This window comes from Falco punctatus (assembly GCF_963210335.1).
Source record: "Falco punctatus genome assembly, chromosome: 3".
NCBI classification, from domain to species: Eukaryota; Metazoa; Chordata; class Aves; order Falconiformes; family Falconidae; genus Falco; species Falco punctatus.
In genome coordinates this window covers 36,641,984-36,661,942 of record NC_137582.1, presented here as the reverse complement: position 1 = coordinate 36,661,942, position 19,959 = coordinate 36,641,984, and the positions used below count along the sequence as shown (strand labels likewise).

Genomic DNA, 19,959 nt, shown 5'->3' with positions numbered 1-19,959 from the left:
TTAAAGGGTCTTAGACCGTTAACTTTGTAAGGAACTAGCTTGCTATAGTATTTTAAGACTAGTTTAAACCAAAGTTAGAGCAATAAGTAAATGAGGCTGTACAGTGCTAACCAGTAAGATTAGGAAATGTAATTACTGCCAAAGTAAGCAGAAACAGATATAAGACTATTTCTGAAGGAATACGCCATTTCTTCTACACCATTAATTTTCAGAAGAGACTCAAGTCTGTAAAGCAGCTTAAGAAATCAGAGATACTGTCAGACTATCTGCTTGTTCAGACCACAGAAGGATACACTGATTCAATTACTTTCGTCTCATGAAAACCCAAATTAGAATCGGTATAAGTGCATATTACAACTCAAACTTTTTGCACAAAGACAGAAACAATTTCTTTTTTGTAAGCATTAACAGTCGCTTTGCTCGTTCAACTCCTCCTTCCCTGCCCCCCCCCCCGGCCCTTTACTGGTGTAGTCGACTAAAAATAAAGCAGTGCAAGCTCCTGGAGAACTGTTGCTTAGCTACATTCTCAATTATCACAATGCTGGCCTTACTCATTCAGTGTCAAGGTCAAAGCAATTGTTTCTTTACTTTAATGATGAAGTATCCTGTTTATAAAAACCTTATCTGTTTCCTACTTCGTAAAATATTGCACATTTCAGTCAATCATTCCTGGCTAGTCCTCCAGAGAGACAAAGTGTGAGAACATACCGGTAGTGTTAATTTTTGCCCTTAATGGAGAGCTTTTTTCCCAACTCCACCCAGAACACCAACTGCCTCACACAGGCAATGAATTACACCAACATTTTTTCCCCTTCTTTGCTGTAGCCAAGCAAGTATGGCAGAATGGCAGTAGTTGTATATTTACTCTTATTCTTCCCCTTGTCCAATGACAAGCACAAGTAGAGCAACAATTTTTAATTAGCATGTACTTCTAGTCAGCGTTGTGGGAAAGCTACAGCAAAGAAGGAATTTCCCCATCAATTTTAAACATGAGAAGTTTTTGGTTCCTCTTTGCCTTTGAGGGCAGGTGTTTGGCTGCAAAGCCTGCAATTCTCCCCAGGCTAGTCTGGGCTGCTGAATATTTCATAGCCCCTGAGAAACGCAGCTGTAATCAACTTGCAAATAATGAAATGGGCAGTGATAATAGAGCAGAGGTAAAGTGCACCATTAGAAAGGATCAGTGCTTTGGCTGCTGCTGCAGTCTTGCTGTAACAATTTATCAGGTTATTTGATAAAATAATGCTATCAACTACAAAATCAAAATGTATGTTATGCCAAAAAAATCAGAAAGTGTCTCAGGTGGCCAACATGAATTGCACAGAGAAAAAGTCAGGAAAAGTGCCAAAGGTATTGCATTCAAGACCAAAACTCCATTAAATGTATTAATCACATGCCAATTACAGACAGCCATGTTAGGGTATTAATAGAAAAATGAGTTTACAAAAGTTACTTAAGGTAGGAAAAGTTTTATAAAAATTAAAATAAAACAAAGAAAATATTAAGAGGCAGTAAACAAGTTCATTTTAATCAAAGCTTGTAGAGTAACCCAGTTGCTGTCCTAATTTCTTTTTAACAGGATCTTGAGGTTTGACAGTTGGAAGCTCAGTGTTTACAGTGTCCCCTCTGTATTCTTTGGTGCTGACGAGCACCGAAAGACAGCAAAAGACAAACACTGAGATTACTATCATGGCATTTCCTGAAGAAAGGACATGAACTATGATTAAGAATTTCACATTGAAAACCAGGATCGAGCAAGAGGTGAAACAAAACAGGCAGTGATCGGCTGGGTAGCCAGTTGTACCTGTGAATCATGCAGGGAAGCTCCACAGAAATAATTCTTGTCACTTCAGAAACCCCACACAAAACCTGACTGCTCCTGATCTGCTCCAGGTTTCCGAGGAACAAAGCACTGACTGTACAAACACAAGTTAATGTCACAGATGAGGCTACAGTGGCTATGCAGTAAAATGGGCAAGTTCATACATGATGACCCATCTGGATGGACAGTGGGACACCCTATATGAGTATTTCCTAATAACAAAGATGACCTCTACGCATCTTTATGAATGTGGACAGAGCTGTGACTCAGACGCTAGCTCTTCACCCTGATCTGCAATGGTAAGCACAGATAAGTTGCAAGAGGCACAGTCTGCATGCAGGGAAGGGCTACCTCAAACGACTTTCTCCTAACCTCCTGCAGAGCAAGGGTAGTGGTGGCCGAGGCAAATATGCTTTCACAGGCACAGCTTTTGTTACCTCATGGTCTGCTGTATATCATTAGCACAGGTGAATTCCACTGCATAGCCAGTGTAAAATATTAAAATAGAATAGAATATTTCAGTTGGAAAGGACCTACAATGACCATCTAGTCCAATGTCTGACCAATTCAGGGCTGACCAAAAGTTAAAGCATGTTGTTAAGGTAAATGCCGACAGGCTCAGGGCACCAACCACCTTTCTAGGAAGCCCGTTCCAGTGTTTGACCACCCTCTCTGTAAAGAAATGTTTCCTGATGTCAAGTCTGAACGTCTCCTGATGCAGCTTTGAACCATTCCCACACATCCCATTGCTGGATATCAGGGAGAAGAGATCATCACCTCCCCCTCCACTTCCTTCCTCAGGAAGCTGTACAGAGCAATGACGTTGCCCCTCAGCCTCCTTTTCTCCAAACCAGACAAGCCCAAAGTCCTTAGCTGCTCCTCATATGGCATTCCTTCCAGTCCTTTCACCAGCAAGCAGCTGGTGAAAACAGCTGTATTTCAAGCGACTCTACGTGACGTGTGATTGTGGGGAAAAACAGATGAGAAACAAGTACAGGATGAAGAATAAACATAGTGCTCCAGTCTCACCTGTTAGAAACACAGCAATCCCCAAAAAGTGCTATGTGGTAGGTGGACCTTCCTCCACATGGACCAGAACATGCTTCACTGCAGAAAAGATTAGTCTGTCTTCCCCAGCAGACATTTCCCCAGGCACCTGAGGAAACTCTGCTGAACCACAGCTCCCATGGCTGCAGTCCTTTCTCATCCTCTCTCCAAGCAAGGACTGTCACTAATAGCTGCCTTCTGATAGATACACGGAGGAGGTAACAGGCCAAAGTGGTAGGCAATTCACAGAAAGCTGATGTTGGCTCCATTACTTAACTCCTCACATCCACAAGAATAAGCTGAATGTCATTCCTAGAAATTAAAGGAAGATCTGGATGCAGGACTGCTGGTAGGTTCACATGCAATACTGCATGTTGCAAAGTCTTGAGAGAAGTGTGAGTTGCTCAATGGGATACTGCAAACGTGTGCAAGCAGAAAGCCAACTGTAGTGGGAAATAAAAAATGCTATGCTCTTTGAGAAAGAACTTCTCCACTCAGGAAAAACCTCAATTAATGTCTATCTAATCATCTTTTACATGTTTCAAAAAATAGTTCATAGAAACTCCAAGAATCCAAGCAGACTGTAAAAGAAATATTAATGAAGTTGATAAACATATCTTCTTCCTTCAGTCGCTTTGTACTTGCTATGTTCTCCACACAGACACTCTGTATTTTCATTTCTTTCCTCACCGGTAACAGATACAGAAGGCAGATAGGTTTAATATTGCTAAAGAAAATCTGGTGTACACATGTTCAGTGCAGCAGGGGAAAATGAGCTCTCCAACATCCCCAAAACATCACCTGTCACTAAAAGAAAGTGGTGTCTCAGGGTGATACTGCACTAGAGTAATTCCCATGCTTTGATAATCAAAGGACTCCTCCTAGTGTTGTCTTCCATCTGCTGGAGAAAAGATCACACAGATAGACCTTCCAGCCAGATGGAGCCACCAAAAATTCTCTTTATCTATCAGAAAGCTCAGACATAACTGAGATGCTCTCATCCATATTCTCCTGCTCTCACTCCTGCAAATACCCAAAGATAAATTACTCAGACAAACTCAGATTTAGACTTTAAATGTCACAGGCAAATCTTACGCAGCTCATTTTTCCTTTCATTTTTTTTTTTTCCTGGCATGGAAGAAATACTCTTATTAACTCACTGGGGATCATGTCTTCCTTCTGCTATCTGGGAAAAAGTACAATGTGACAGAGAGACATTGCACAATATAAGGCTGGTGGAACTGCTCTTCAACTTTATCCATTAAAAAGCCCCAAATCCATTTCAACAGTTGTGAATCTTCTGCAGTATTGCCAACCCTCTTCTGTATACCAGCATCCCAGCCTGACCCTTCTATAAAATGGGAAGGCTATGGTGATACAAGCTCCTGTAATTTGTGAGGTGTCTTTTTTTTTTTTTTTTTTAATTTATGTATATAGAACTAGTCTTGGAGCAAGGAAGATTAGGAGGTAGACACACACACACTCCCAAACAGTACTGAACTCGAAAGTGGGGCTCTCACTCCTCAGCTAACTCTCACAAATCAGCAAGGTAGGCAGCAGTTCACTGCTCATGCACCTCCTCCTTCTTGGACAACTGATTCTACTGGGAGCCTTGTAAAAACTGCAGCATCATATTAAATCTTCCCAAGACTACGTATTTGTCAGCATCCTGAGAAAAAAGACTTTGATAACTGTAATGGCATATCCTGATGATAAGTACCAGAGGTGAGGCTGGCAGCAGTGCTGCTTATTACAGCTGATGGCACTTCCCCATTTCCAGAACAATTTTCAACTTAAAAAAAGGCAGCCTCACGCTAAATGTAATTTTGAGTATCTCCACTAAAATGATACGTACTTCTGAAAACAACGCTGAAAAAAAGTATTTCTCACTTCCCAAGTTGGAAGGTCTTGGCAAAAGGTCTTTTTCTTTGAGAAGGGCGAGTATCAGTATTTTTTGAAGCAGGGACTTGACATTACCTAGGAAAAAGCTTTATGTCAGAGAGATGCTTTTTACTGCCTTCTGAAATGGGAAAGGCATAAACCTGTGAAAAAGGCGTAGAAGTAAGGCAACAGGAGAAGAGTAAGGAGAAGTGGGAAAAATTGGGACCAAGAGATATGTGGGGAAGGTGATGGTTAGGGATAGGCAAGGAAATCTGGCTGAGAAGTCAGGGAGAAAAGCAGAATGCAGGAGGGCAAGAGTGTAGGAAGGAAGGAGGGTGAGAGAGTAAGTCAATCTAAGCAAAAGCTAAGGAGAAAAAAAATGGGTGAAAAAGGAGAGTGAGATCAGGAACTGTTTGGATGAAAACAAGGTGAGCTGAGACCCATCTCACATGCAGCTGGTACAAGGGGAGAGTGGCACTGGCTTGGCAGAGACAGGAAGACACAGAGCTAAGGAGGCACTAGCAGAGACCTGAGATGATGGATGGGAGACTGGCAACAACAGGGAGTCAAGCGAACAACAAAGTAAGGGAAGTCCTTCTGGGCAAAAAGAGAAAATGTACAGACTGCTAAAATGGCAAGTGTGGCTGCGGAGGGAAATACACCTAGGGGAGCTGTGAGAGTGAGGGAAAGAGGCAAGAATAAGGCTTAGGAAAAGACAAGCAACACAGAAGTAGAAAGAAACAGGTCTAGTCAAAAGCAGAGGGTGTACATATGCAGTCACAATAAAATACACACTTCAGGGACAACTGGGCTAGAACATATCTTTTGCTTTGTCTCATTTCTCAGCTCTGCTGGCACCAGTAGCACAAAGCAGTAGGTAATAAAAATGGACTGGTATTACAGGACAGTTCTTTCAAAATATGAAACAATAATGCTCTGTGCCTGTTAAGGGCGTCATACCAATTTACCACGTGAGCTGTGGGTTTTGTTCAAACTGTCTTCTTGAGCCACACCAACAGCTTGAGGGTCCGCCATAGGGAGTCCGTACTCCCCATGGAAAACTAGACTTGCCTGCCCTGTAATCTCTCACACCCAGCATCTGTGGGAGGCTGTGAGCAGTCAGCTACAGCTCTGCAGGGTGTTGATGCCTCCCATCCTTGCACTGCCTGTAGCACAGCTAGTGCTCTCCAGATACAGCCACAGGGGTGGAATAAATGACCCTCAGCTTCTGCTGGACAAGAAAGGGACAAGGCTCCCAAACCGTACCAGAGGCAAGCAACATGGGCGGCCAGACCTTTTTCATGCTTGTGACTGAAGGTGAAAAAAACACCTATCTAAGTAAACAAAGGTCCAAAACCTGCCAGAAACACTCAGGTCTTTTTGCCGCTACAGCCCTCCCCGGGTTTCCAGAGGCTGCCAGGTGAAGCAGGAGTGTGGGGGACTCCCTTTGAAACCCATATCCAGGTGCTGTTCCTGCAGAAACCACACTGCAAAGGAGGGAGAGAGACAAGAAGAGGGGACACACACCTGCCCCAGTCCCACCTTGATGGGTCACATGCAGTGTATACCCAGATCTGAGTGCTCCTGGGTCCCACTAGTCTAAGCACACCCTTAATGACTTCTATGGTAGCTGGCAGGTACACCCCCCACCCCCTATTACTGTATTCTCTTTGTGCATTTTAATTCACTGAACTGGTGTGCAGAGCCCAGGAAAAATGACAGTGAGATTTATTTCTCTGTTGAAAAAGCTGCAGAAGTGATGCTGCTGATGGCTGCTACTAGAGTTATAGATGCATCAGGGTAAAATACAGTGCTGAAAACCTGTCCCATGACCCAGTACAGAAGTAATTTTTAAAGCAACTCAGCAATACACTCAGATGTCAACGGCAGCCTCTTAGCTACTGGAAAGAAGTATGTGTGGGAGACTTTGCTGCTCCTGCAGTCATTCCAATGAAGTCCAATTTCATATAATCAGCTAGAGCAAGTTCAAGGGAAGACCCAGGGTGGAGGAGAGACAGGAAAGGCATGAGAATAAGCAGCAGTCATCCAAAACCATAAAGGTCTATTTCCTGGTATTCTAGCTACCCATGAACTGAGGGTTCTGTGCCCAAATCACTCTTAAAGCCTCAGACTGGTTTTTTCAGTCCTCACCTTAGCTAGAGAAATCCAGCTGCAAGATATGAAGATATCCAGCAAGAGTTTACTATATGCACCTTGGAACAAGTGCAGCAGAACTTGAGCCTCACCTCCTCTAACACTGACCGGTATAAAACACACACTGTTAACAGTGGTATCTAATGTATGGATTTTCAAAATAAATAGAATGGAACAAGCTTACAGAAGCTTCCTCCCAGAATTTCCCCATGTCCTGCAGAGTACTCTCCAACAACGTGTGATCTGTTTCACAGTTCTTGAGCCAAAAAAAGAGGTGAAGTTAATGTCTCCTATCTCCAGAGACCTTTCTGTAGCTATATCCCAGTAAATCCATGCCATTCCTTGCCTTGGGGCTGCATCCCTCACTTCTGAAACCAAGAAACCAATTTCAAAAGCTCTGGTGATTTTAGGAGTGTTTTATATTAACTAGGGATTAGATGATTTCTTGCACATTCAGGAATATTGTTGCTGCAGCTTCTACCACTTTTTGATTTCTTTTTCTTTTTCATCCAAAGGCCTACCTGCTACCTCAGACTCCTCCTTTGCCCACACCATCTCAATGCGATGGCACTAAGTATGGAAGACTGAAAGTCTCCATGCTCCTCTGTAGTAATCTCCCATACTGACCGCGTTTTAGAAGAAAGTAAATACTGGAAAGAAGTCCCTTCATCACAGAGGTATTAGTGGGCTTCAGATCTTTCCTTGAAAAGTGAGATACAGCAAGATGCAACCTCATAAAATGGCTAGTGGCACAACAGCCAAAGTGCTCCCTTCCCCATTAGTTAAGACCCAACTGCAAGGCACTCAGAGTATGTGATATATTTAAGAATATTACCCAAACACAGTCCTCTCTGCCTTCCTCCTAATGGCCCAGCACAGAGCAGCGCTAAATTTCCTGTGGAACAGAGCACAGCAGATGATCATGGCATGCTTCGATCCTAGCAGACTTGCCTTTAATCAGGCAGCACAGTTCAGAGCCAGTTCGAAAAAGGACTGTCTACAAGAAAATACCCCACATCTCAGCCACTGAGAGCTTGCTTCAGGAAATCTGCAGACGAAGCTGAAAAATGTAGCAATTTAAAAGAAGCAAAATTGGACAGTATGAGCATTTACCTTTTACCTGAAAATGATTCATGAGACACCCCCACAAAGTGTCAGACAACAGCAGAGCAGTTCATCTGCTCTTGATAACCCAGCATTCCCAAGCCATCAATAGCCATTCGAGTACTCCTAAAGTAAATTTAGCTTCATCTTCATTATTTTCTATATTGAAAGATCAAGGATGTAATCATGGATGTTTACGCAATGGCAAGAGGGCACAGTATTGTATGTTTTATTACACTACCAAAGCAGAATCTCATTCAGACACTGCTAGTGTATAATTTCTGTCTCTCTAAAAGCTGGAAGGCAATCATTAGCGCGTTGGATCTGGCAAGTTCATATCATCTATCTGATAATTATAGAAAGATGGAGAAGCCTTCAAAAAAAAAAATACCCTCCACCTTCTGCATTTACAACACACCTGATCAAAACACTATTACCATTGCCTAAATTACTAGATCTTTCCCATAAACCATTATTTAGAACACATCAACATTTGTATAAAAAGCATTAAATAATTATTAGAGGCTGTACCAACTCTGTTTTATCTTCCTTTACAACTTCAAAAACATAAAACTATGCAATGACAACCTGAATGCAGGAAAACATTGTATTGATGATGACTACAAGCTAGGCTACATGGCAATTTGTTAGGCATTACTAGCTCAAATGAACACTACAACGCAGCTCTAGTTTTTCAAAATATGTATACCATTAGCCAATGCTATTCATACCGCAGCTAAATACACACCAAAAGATAATCTCATCCTCCAGTAGAAAAGGACAGAAAGATGAGAGAAAAGGGAGTGGGTGAGGGCATACATATGCATACAAATACAAAGTAATAGGGATGACTGGCCTGTGTCTCATTATCTGATTTATTCATGCTTCAGGTAAAGGGAAGACAAGGAAGAGCCAGGAAGATCACAGAAGCTGGGACAAGATGGCTACTAAAGGAGCTGGAAGAACAGAAAGAGAAATCACACTGAGCAAGGAAAGCAAAGCCTGGGAGATGATGGCTCTTCAAGAATGAAGAAGTTCAGCCAAAACCAGTGATTTGGGTTAAAAAAAACCCAAACCACAAGTGCAAGGCTAAGCCTGCTGGGAGCAGCGAGGTGCAGGAAGGGTCTGTGAGGTGCTTTAATTGCTCTGTTCTCAGGCAGAGACTTCGCACACCCTGGCATCTCACAGACCCCCAGCAAGCCTCACATCGCAGCCTGAATGACACCAACCAAAACTGCAGGGTTCCTTATCTCTCCAGCTTATGCACCATTTTAATTATGCTGGTTGTCTTGGCCCTGGGCAAGTTGTCCCCACAGGGGCCCTGGCTGCCTGGCTCAGGACCAGCGCAGATAACCAGGGGGTCCCTGGGGAGCCTACTTCAGCCCCTGGCTCCCACCCCGGCCTCTGCACGAGCTGCAGCACTGCCGACCCCCACCTCAACCCTCACCTCTTGGTTTTTTTCAAAGAAGCCTTATGATAAGGTAAGACTATGAAAGGCTGCAGTAAAAGCACACCAGTACATGCATCCTGCTCCCTGTTAATTCCCAAAACTATAGCAACAAACAAATAGATTCAATTAGTGAGGTGGATGCTAGCGCAATTCAATGGGATTGGTACATACGTTATAACAAGATGCTGGAGCTGCAGCCCAATCACATTTACATGAAGAAATCATTTTATGCAAATCTCTTATCCATGAGTGAAAGCCGTACAGGAGAGGAGAAACAGCACTGTATGGAGATTCACGATGCATGGCAGATGGGCAATTTAAGGTAAATCATACAATTCAGTTATACAAGACACATAACCTGGGGAGAAAGCGTGTAGTTTCAAAGTCATAAATAATTTATAAATAATACAGCCTTCTCGTGAAATATCCAAAAGGCCAAGCACCCATTTTTCCCATTATTTTTCTCCACTTTCACAAACCAGAGGGATGCTGAAGATTAGTATCTTATCAAGAATGAGTTAGTTTTGGGGGAGGACAGACTTAGATGGTGGAGTCAGGGGCTTGCAGGCAGGATGGCAGGAACTGAAGGCGGCAGGAACCGAAGGCAGCAGGACTGCTGAGCCCACCCACCTGGGAGCAAAGCAGCAGAAGTCAAAAGGAAGGGGCTGGAGGGGGCTGAGGAGAGAAACTGTCCCCCTGGGAGTTCATACCCTGCCAGGACTGTCGCTGCCAGCCTGTTCAAAATCACTATTTGTTTTCTGCCAAAAATTTCAGGGTTTTTTAAGTGAAATCTAGTGCTCAGATTCACAAATCACAGCTGCAGCATCCCCACACATGGCCTGTTTTCTGTCAGCAGTGGTGCCTCTTCAGAGTGCTGGCTATGCACTGTACAACACACAGTGACACCTCTGTATGCCGTTCTCCAGCTTCTTTCAGCAATTCTGTTGTGATACCTCAGCAGTCTGACACCTTCTTATCTTTGTTACTCAATGCAATACCTGCCCAAATTCCCCTGCAACGACCAATTAAACTAATTTCTCATTTTTCCAATGTCCTGCCTGGTGACCCTGCATGCCCATCAGTGTTCCTACAGGTACCTACCTACTGATAGATATATACATAGTTCATCATTTACTTTTATGTTGCAGACTCTTTGCTCTTCAAAGTCTTTTTCAGACCTGCATGCTCAGTTTGCATTCAATTCAACGCAGTCTGGCTGGTTTGTTGTTCGGTTTTTTTTTAATCCTTAGGGGCAGATATCCATATGCTCGAGGATATCTTTATAGTCTGAGTAACTCCTAACATTTGTTCTTTCACCAGACCACTGTTTCTGCTTGCTTATATACAGATGTAGATGCCTTATATGACTTTTACAATGTGTTTAAGCAGTCTCCCATGCTCAGCCTGAGGGTACTAATTTTCTTCCTCCTGACTTTCTCCTGTTTTCAACTGGTCTGCTGTTATTCAGGTGTGGGAAAGGTACTTCAGTGTCTAAAAAGCCCTAAAAGTTAAAAGATAGATATGTACACACACAATTCAGACCTTTTCTGAAACTCTTTGAAGTCTTGGTGTGTATTTTCTTTGTATTACAAGTGGTAAGTTTGTCTAAATGCAACAGGAGTGTAATTCTCGAGTTCACTGCTCGTGCCACATGTGCAGTATAAGGCAAATGATATAAAACAGAAAAAAGCCCCTGATTTATTTTCTTATTAGCCTGACAGATATTAGCATCACTGTCTCATATCAATTAGCTGCAATAAAAAGATGAAAATACTAACTACAATATTTCTTCTCAGTTTTAGGAGTGTTGCACTTTTTACATGAGCAAAACTAAAAATAAACATAGCTTTTGTATAATAAAGAGCAAGAGTAGCACCAAGTGTCACTTTATCCATGCAGTCACCTCTCTGCACCAGGGGTTTGCATGTATAATCACTCTGAAGCCACAAAGGCGTATGAACGTGCAAATTCCAAAGTGATCTACAAAAAAATCTACATTTTTCAGTTATCATGGAAATCTTCTCAACAGCTATTGTTCATGTACCCTTTGGCCTGTCAGACTTTGCAACTTTTTGGTTAACAATGAAGTTTGTTTCTGAAGTTTTCTAGATATGTTAAAATTAATTAAAATGCCATACGAACTCAAATCCTCCCAAGCATTTCTTCTTCCCACACCACAGACTTTAGGTACCAAAATCAAAGACCAAAATATATTTTCTATAGGAAGGAATATCTTTCTTGATTAAACTTATTCCTACCTAAGTCTACCTCCATTTCCCAGTTCAGGTTTTAAAAGAAGAAATTTTCACTCATTTTGCAGGTCACCGACAACTCAGTCACTCTATCACATGTGCACCTGTTTCTCTTTCACAGACTCTGATATTGCAAATAAATTCAAAACTTAAACAGTACCTAAGCTTTTATGCATGCCTTTAATTGGGGAGGACCTGTGTAAAGGCTTGGATTTTATCCTCTCCTAAAATGAGAATGTTCCTTTTCCTCTGGGAAAATCAAACCACTTATGCTAAGACCACTCCTATTTCTTTCACCTCAAAAAACTTTATTCCTGACCTGGAAAGCCTCCTACAGTCTCCAAGGATTGCACTAGAGCAACAGTAGTTACACTGAGAAGGCAGCACAGTATATCTAAGATCAGGCTCTTTGTGAATTTTAAAAATCATGAATAGGAAATAAATTTATATGAAAAATGCTTCAGTACTTGTTTTGCAGAGAGTCAGGGGATAAAACCAAATTGGACATCAATAGTCAAAGGATAACTCTACTGTTGCTGTCCTGTTGACAAAGATTAAAGCTATGCCTGTAATTAATACAAAATTAGCTTTCAAGCCAAAATGAGAAGGCTAAGGTCACAGATAACAGTTACATTGCTCCCATGTGCACAAAAAGCAGCACGTTTGGTGGGCTTTGTTTCCAGGCGTCTGTTAAATTGCCAGGAGGAGGAAACACGCAGTGGCACACCATACCATTGTGGTTTACAACAAAAGCCCTCTCTAGGCTTGCGTTGATAAAAGTCTCCTGCCTTGAGTCTTGCATATGATACTGCTTAAGGCCTATCAGTATGACAGCTAAACTCAGCACCTTGTCTGCTATTCCACGGAGGCACATGGGACATGACGCCAGCTACAAATTGCCTGGAAACAGAGCTACTAAGAACCTGGCTTTAAAGGAAGGGAAATACTTACAAAAAGCAAGACAAGAGGCTTGCACAATAAGTGTTATTTGTCCAACATTTACAGGCTCCGGTCACTGCAAAGAGTGAGATTTTTGCTTATTTTTCACATACACGGTCAGAACAGGGATGAAATAACTGCTCTTTGGCACACATCCTACAGGATCAGAAGATGATGACAGATACTGCATCCCTGCTGTACAATCTAGGGAGCATATAAGAGATTTTTTGTTTTAAAAACTGAAGGTTAAAAAAGTGAAAATGAACTGAGAAGCAGACATAAAGTACCAAGAATATGTCGATAGCCTTTCTTTGGTCAGAATGGAAAATCTTTTTCAAATTTTTTAAGAACTAGAGAACTGTTATTTTAGAACACACTCTCTTAAGAAAAGACTGCCTGCTAAGAAGGTGGCACAGAGGTGGTCCTACCGCCAGCCAGCACAGCTGCTTAAGAGTGTACTTGGTGGAATTACAGAATGGTTGATGTTGGAAGGCACCTCTGGCGGTCATCTGGTCTCCCCCAGTCAAGCAAGGCCACCTAGAGCTGGCTGCCCAGGACCACGTCCTGCTGGCTTTTGAGTATCTCCAAGGATGGAGACTCCACCTCCTCCCTGGGCAACCTGTGCCAGTGCTTGGTCATTCCCACATTGAACAAGTGTTTCCTGATGTTCAGAGGGAACATCCTGTGTTTCAGTGTGTGCCCAGGTCCTGTCACTGGGCTCCACTGAAAAGAGCCTGCTTTGTCCTCTTTTTACCCTTCAGGCATAATGAAAAGACATTAAATATGTCTATAAAGACATTTATGAGATTCTCCCTGAGCCTTCTCTTCTCCAGGCTCAACTGCCCCAGCTCTTTCAGCCTCTCTTCATAGAAGAGATGCTCCAGTGCCTTATATAATTTCATGTTTCTTTTGGAGGACTCCCTCCAGTAAGTCCATGCCTCTGGTGCACTGGGGAACCCATAACTAGGCCCAGCACTCCAGGTGTGGCCTCATTAGTGCTGAACAGAGGAGCAGGATCATCTCCTTCCACCTGCTGTCAATGCTTTGCCTAATGCAGCTCAGGACACCATTCACTTTCTTTGCCACAAGGGCACACTGCTGGCTCAAGGCTAACTTGGTGTCCACCAGGACCCCAGGTCCTTTCCTGCCAAGCTGCTTTCGAACTGGCCAGCCCCTAGCACATACTGGTGCCTGGGGTTGCTCCTCCTGAGGGGCAGAACTTCACGCTTCCCCTTGCTCCTGGTAGCTATACCACTTACCAGTTCCAGTTTTGGATGTGGGATAATTCCTAGCCGCTTTCTGCAGCGGAGCAGAAGGTGACATCCCCTGGACACAGCGCTGCTCAGCTGGGGCCAGCCACAGGTACAGCTGCCCCCCTGGAAGCCAGACTCTTGTCAGCATGTAAACGACCCGCGTTGGTTACATCCTGCTGCAAGCTCCACTTTACAATCTGCATTGTATCAGCATCCCCTGATTTAAAGCTCCATATGTACCAAAGGGCCAGACCATGCTTTTGGATGGTAACCCTTTCCCGTATCAAACACCCACCACTGCCAGGGCTGAGGGACAAAAATCCACTAGAGAGGGTAACGCAGGAGAGAGAGAAGTTTAAGCTTCCAGCGCACGCCTTCAGCCACAACACTCCCCTACCGCCTAACTCAAACACCAGTTTCAGGAAGAGAAAGCAGCTCTGCTTTTCTCCCTGCCACCGAAAGAAACCTCACTCTTTAGCACGCAACTGACTTAATAGCACTAATTTTTTATTTTTTGTTTGCGAGAGCTTGCTCCTTATCTGCATAAAATAAGGCTGATACAGACACACACCACAGGTACTGGAGTGTTAATAAAACCAGGTAGCAAGGTGTTTAAAAGGTATAAATCTGTCAGCTCTGGACATTCTCCTACAGCAATCTTCGCACTTATCTTTTTCTGAATTCAATCTTTCTAAGTGCCAGCTGCTGATGAACTGCAGGGAGCATGATTTTTCTTAAATGATGAACACTAACACTTCAGAGTTACACCTCAGAAAATCAATTGCTACCTATTGACAGATAGCTTAGGCACAGAAATTCTGGAGGGTTGTTTGTTTGTTTGTTTTAATTCCTCTAGACTCCAGTGAAAGGAATCCTTTTCTGTTTAAAGCTGTTGCTTTTTTGGAGCATCGGTGTAATTAACTATACATGCTAATACTTAATACAGAAAATGCAACTGCTCTGTGGAGCAGGGCACATATCATGCTGGGTGGAACACAGAAACTGCAAAGACTTGGAAATTCTCTTTCCCAGGGAATCACAGCACTGCAATGTATGATTCCTGCCTAGTTCAGAAAACCAAGTGAAAACAAGTTTTCTTGGTTATTGTGTTTTCTGAATAAAAAGGTACTTACTGCTGATTAAAACTGACAACTCCTGGCAATTTCACCACTGTCCAAGAACTAACATTTCAGTAATTCCCACATCTGGGAGAAGCAAAGAAGTGACAAAAATCAACCAAGGGTTTCCAGGTTCCCAGACTGCCAACCATGGGGTCTAAACCTCCAGAGCTTTGGTGTCCTGGGGTATCTACAACCCGCTTCTTGGTCCACCTTGCTTCTGCACAGAACCACATCCCATGGTGCTGGATGACTCCAGCACTTCCAGGTTCCATGGTCTACAGCTGGAGATGAAACCCCCAGGTTGCCTGCCTCCAAAAAACCCCTAAGAGAAGATGCCCGCTGCTCCATTATCTGCCACCTTACCTACCCTGTCAACACCCCTGCAGCTGCTAGAAATGAGGACATGGCCAGGCAGGTCTGTCAAGGCCACCCCTGCAGGAGTTCAGGGGTCCCATCACTGGTTTCACAGACCAGGCTTCTCCTCCCAGGCCAGCTGTGGGTGTTGATGTGCCTTTTGGGAACAAACTGCACCATGCTACTTGTGCACGCTATGCCTGAGCCCTAAATAAATGGGAAACAAATGCTGAGTTTCTGGCTACCTCCCTGCTTTGCCAAGTAAATAATTCAGCTAATTTCCTCATGATAATGACATCCCATTTTGGTGGGAAATCAATCCTCTGCTTCTGGGCTAGTTAGCTTTCTCCAGTACTTCTCTAGGGCTGTTTTTAAACCAAACCTGTTGAGGAATGATAGACTTATAGAATCGTTTAGGTTGGAAAAGACCTTTAAGATCATCAAGTCCAACCGTTAACCCAGCACTGCCAAGTCCAACACTACACCATGTCCCTAAATGCTGCATCTACATGTCTTTTAAATATCTCCAGAGATGGTGAATCAACCACTGCCCTGAGCACCCTGTTACAATGCTTGACCACCCTTTTGGCAAAGACCTTTTTCCTAATATCCAATCTAAACCTCCCCTGGGAGGATGGTAACAGAATCACCTGGAAGCAAGCATCTATCAATTCATCGTAACTGTTCAGACCCCACACCAGACCCAGACATCACTTCTTTCCTTACCATGCACCTGACTGTTAATGCTAATCAATTCCTGGTGCGTGTGCTTTCCAGAAATGAGATGAACTTGATAGGCAAAATTAAAGACGGAGTCACAATTGAGTAAGGGCTTCAGGGTTCACTCACACAAATTAAAACACACAAATGATACTGAAATGTAAATTAAGACTATGAAATTAAATCTTCACTTTAAGAATGGAAAAGAAGATTAATTCTTGCTTTCACCTCAGTCAATATAATTGACTGTAACAACAAATTAAAAGATTTGACAGACTGTCCACCAAGATACCCTGGGAAACTGAACTGTTGTACCTCTACATAACTAGCATAAAAACATTTCCCAACGCATTGGCAAATTTCATGTACCAAATTGCCAGGGATATTTTTTTCCAAATTCAGCTACACTGGCAACACCAAAAGGTGACTATATGTATGCAACCCATTTGGCTATCAAGAATATAGTTAAGAAAACAGATAAATAGGAAAGCAAATTACATTAGAAAAACCAAACCACATTAACAGAGAATATCTGAAGTACAGATTCATTATATATGGTCTATAGGTAACTTTACCTCAGGACCACATGCATAATGTCACATGCTACTACTCCCTTGAGTGATTTATTAATCCACACAGAAAAGCTCTGCGACAAGTCACAGCACAAGAGTCACGAAATGGAGGTCACTGTGCCAGCTAGCAAATGACACATTAAAAAGGGGGAAAAAAAGACAGAAAATGCTCTTTATACCTTCCACTTCACTATGAAGATGAGGGATTTATTTCACTAATCCATGGCTGGCAGTGTCAGGGCTACTTGGAGCTGCAGAGATGGAGAGAAATATCCAATTTTCAAATCCCCTCCAGCTACATAAAGGTAAGATATAAGAGCATTCCTGCCCCCACTGAGCTGTTATTCCACCACTGCCTGTACTGGGCCAACACCATTTTCTGAAAAGGCTAAATTAGAGAAAGTCACAAGCCAAAACCCACTTCCTCCTGTAAACAGGACAGTCAATTCAGATGGCCAGGATAGTGCCAAAACGTACTTTTTTATGACATGTTCATTTGCAGTTTATTTTGCTTGCCCAATTACAACATTATACCTCTATGTGAAGAGTGTGAGGGGGAGGAACTGCACAAAGGACTTTGCCTATCCAAATATAAGAAATTAGGGTACTATTTACCCTTCTGGGGGAAAAGCAGTGTCCTTTCTTACAAAGTGTACTAAAAATGAGGCAATACTTGACAGTACCTAGAAGTGTGAGACAGAATATACAAATCTAGTTTGGCCTTTCAATTTTTTCTTCTTCTTTTTCCTTAGGCAAGCAAATCTACAAAGCCTCTCATCTAGTGTGTTAGATTAATAAATGATGAAGCTACAAACAAGAGAGCCCCAACCTTTCATGATGTATTCTCAATTATTTTGCATTTAAAAGTAAAGGGAAAGGAAATTAATTTAATCGCTGTAATTGCCAAACTAAATGACACAATCTTGCCTATCATAACAGATCAAAACAATATATTCACATTTACCAAATAATTGTAAAAAGTGTAAATTTCACTCTGAATAGCTTTTTGTGATGTATTAGCTTCCATCCCTGGAAAAGTACCTACCAAACATTGGAGCAGAGGTCATGGAGATCATGCTTTTCTCCACAACTAGGCTCTGGATCAGAGCTACTTCTAAGCTAAGCTCTATGACAGTCTTTCAGAAGAAAGTGAAATTTTATTTTGGAATGTGCTTGGTGAACATTCCTCATTAAAGTAAGTCTGGAACCACAGGGTTTTTTATAGTTTGCAGGCTCTGACAGTCTGTTGGTCTTACGCCCTCTACTAGAACAAAAAGTAGGTATTATTTATTAAAGGAAGAAACTTCTGCAGGCAATGCAGAATGTTAGCACACCACCCTCAACACCACCAGTAGCAAATTCTTCAGCAATAGCTTCAGGAATTTCTTCAGGCATCTCCCTTACACTCCAGTTTCTTAAACCAATCTGCCTGGGTGGCAGCCCGAGTAGCATCAGGTAAGAGAGCATGATGTAAGCACCAGTGCTCCCCTGCACTCCTCACCCCCAAATCTGTGCCATCTTCCACTGCTCCTCCGAACTCCTCCTACCATTGCAAGCCTGACCTCTTCATTAACTCTCTCCCACCATGGCACAAACCCTAGAAGAGGACTGACTTCAGGTCATCTTTCTCTGTGTACCTCTTCCACTTTGAAATCATCTTGCCTGGACGTAACAACTCAGGACCAGCAGCACTCCAGGTAAAGCTTCTTTGCAGCCCTGCACAGCAGCACTAGCCCTTTCATGCATGTCTGGAAATAGCCTGCCTGGGGTAAACTAAGATTTTTCTATCCCATTTTTTGTGGCCACACGCCCGTGGTGGCTCACAGCCACATGGCAACAAGCATATCCATGCCTTTCTCTCCTTCAGTCACTTCCAAACGAGGAGTCTCTAATCCCTTTGGCTTCAGCTGCAAAATTCCCATTGATTGATAATGGATTTTCCACTGATGTAGAATCAGGCACTTCGACTACACCACTACGAATTGACAGAAGAGAGCTCTGTTAATCCTTTATAAGCAAGCTTAATCTTCTTGGTTTATAGAAGCAGGACAGAAGGCCCTGTTTTCTCCAATATCAGCCAGAACGTGATTACTATTTCTCCTTTTATTTGATTGAAACCAGTATTTTTTCAGAAGACACAAACCCAGGCAACACCACAGATGCGCACTTCTGCCAGGTGAAAAAGGAAGAGTTTGAGCTATGAATCCTGCAGCTGAAAGCTGGGATCAGTGCTCTGGGACTTACAGTTACTCCATAGAAAGTGCCATCATCTGGAAACAACAGACTGACAAAGCCTTTATAGCATTCACCTTCCAATTAAACATGAGTAACATCTGAAACCTCACATTAAAACAGCTGTAAGATTTGTTAGGGTTCTCTCTCAATGATGTGATTTGAACTTTTCCTGTACATTAGCCATAGTTAGTGCTATTAAACCGCAAGCAAGTATTAGCACCTTTAAAGACTGCTACAGAATTTGGCTAATAACTCTAAAGCAATCAAGTCATCAGAAAGATGAACTGATCTTACATTAAGACACTTTTTCCATTAAGATGAGATTCTGTTAGATCAACTCAAATACACTTTATTAAGTCAGTGGTTTATTAAGTCAGTGGACAGCAGAACGGCTCTTTTTGCAGGAGAGGAAATTCATCACTACACTTCAATGTCTGGTAAACAGGAGCTCAATCATGCAAACTCTTGCTCAAAAGAGAAACCACAGCTCACAAAGACTTGTCCCATTGCAGTCAACAGTCTGAGCAAGGATACTCAGCAGCACTAAAATCCTGGAAGATCAAGACCAAATATTACAATTGTAATTGGCACTGCATATCAAACAGCCCTTTAATTTGATGTCCTGTCCTGCGGTGTGGTAGACACAAACACTTCATTGATTTAGTAATTCATCATAAGCACTGCTTCTATGCTAGGATGAAAAGAAGTCTTAAACACAGCAGCTAAGTGGTGCCTCTAAAACACTGGAATGCCACATATCTCCGTAGGACAATAAAATGTTTAGCTTTTGTCAAGCATTTCATTGCCGCTGTTTAGTTGGATGTCCTTTTGAAAGGAGCAGTGGAGGCTGACGTACACCTTCATTAAAGCAGCACCTCCTTCTTTCCCCCGCCTGGGAGAACAATGAGCATGGGAGGGAAGAGGTGAGCAATCCATGGAGTAATGAAGAGATTTTGTTTCAGAGGGTTATCAATTATTTATGAGTAAATCCCCAGATGAACACATCCGAAGCTGAACAGTTTTTAATACGTTTCACTTCTGTACACATGGCACAACAC

At 42.6% G+C, this 19,959-nt stretch overlaps 1 protein-coding gene across 8 annotated transcripts in view; it reads right to left on the bottom strand.

Annotated features, from left to right (window-relative positions):
- Nucleotides 1–19,959, bottom strand: part of PAG1 (phosphoprotein membrane anchor with glycosphingolipid microdomains 1) — a 115,602-nt gene that overhangs the window by 89,792 nt on the left and 5,851 nt on the right. The window contains exon 3 of one of the 8 annotated variants that reach the window (XM_080380231.1): nt 1,802–19,452. The exons of the other annotated variants lie outside the window; for them this stretch is intronic. The gene's annotated coding sequence lies outside the window, so the exon portion shown is untranslated. The remainder of the gene's footprint in view (nt 1–1,801; nt 19,453–19,959) is intronic. 8 annotated transcript variants of the gene reach the window in all.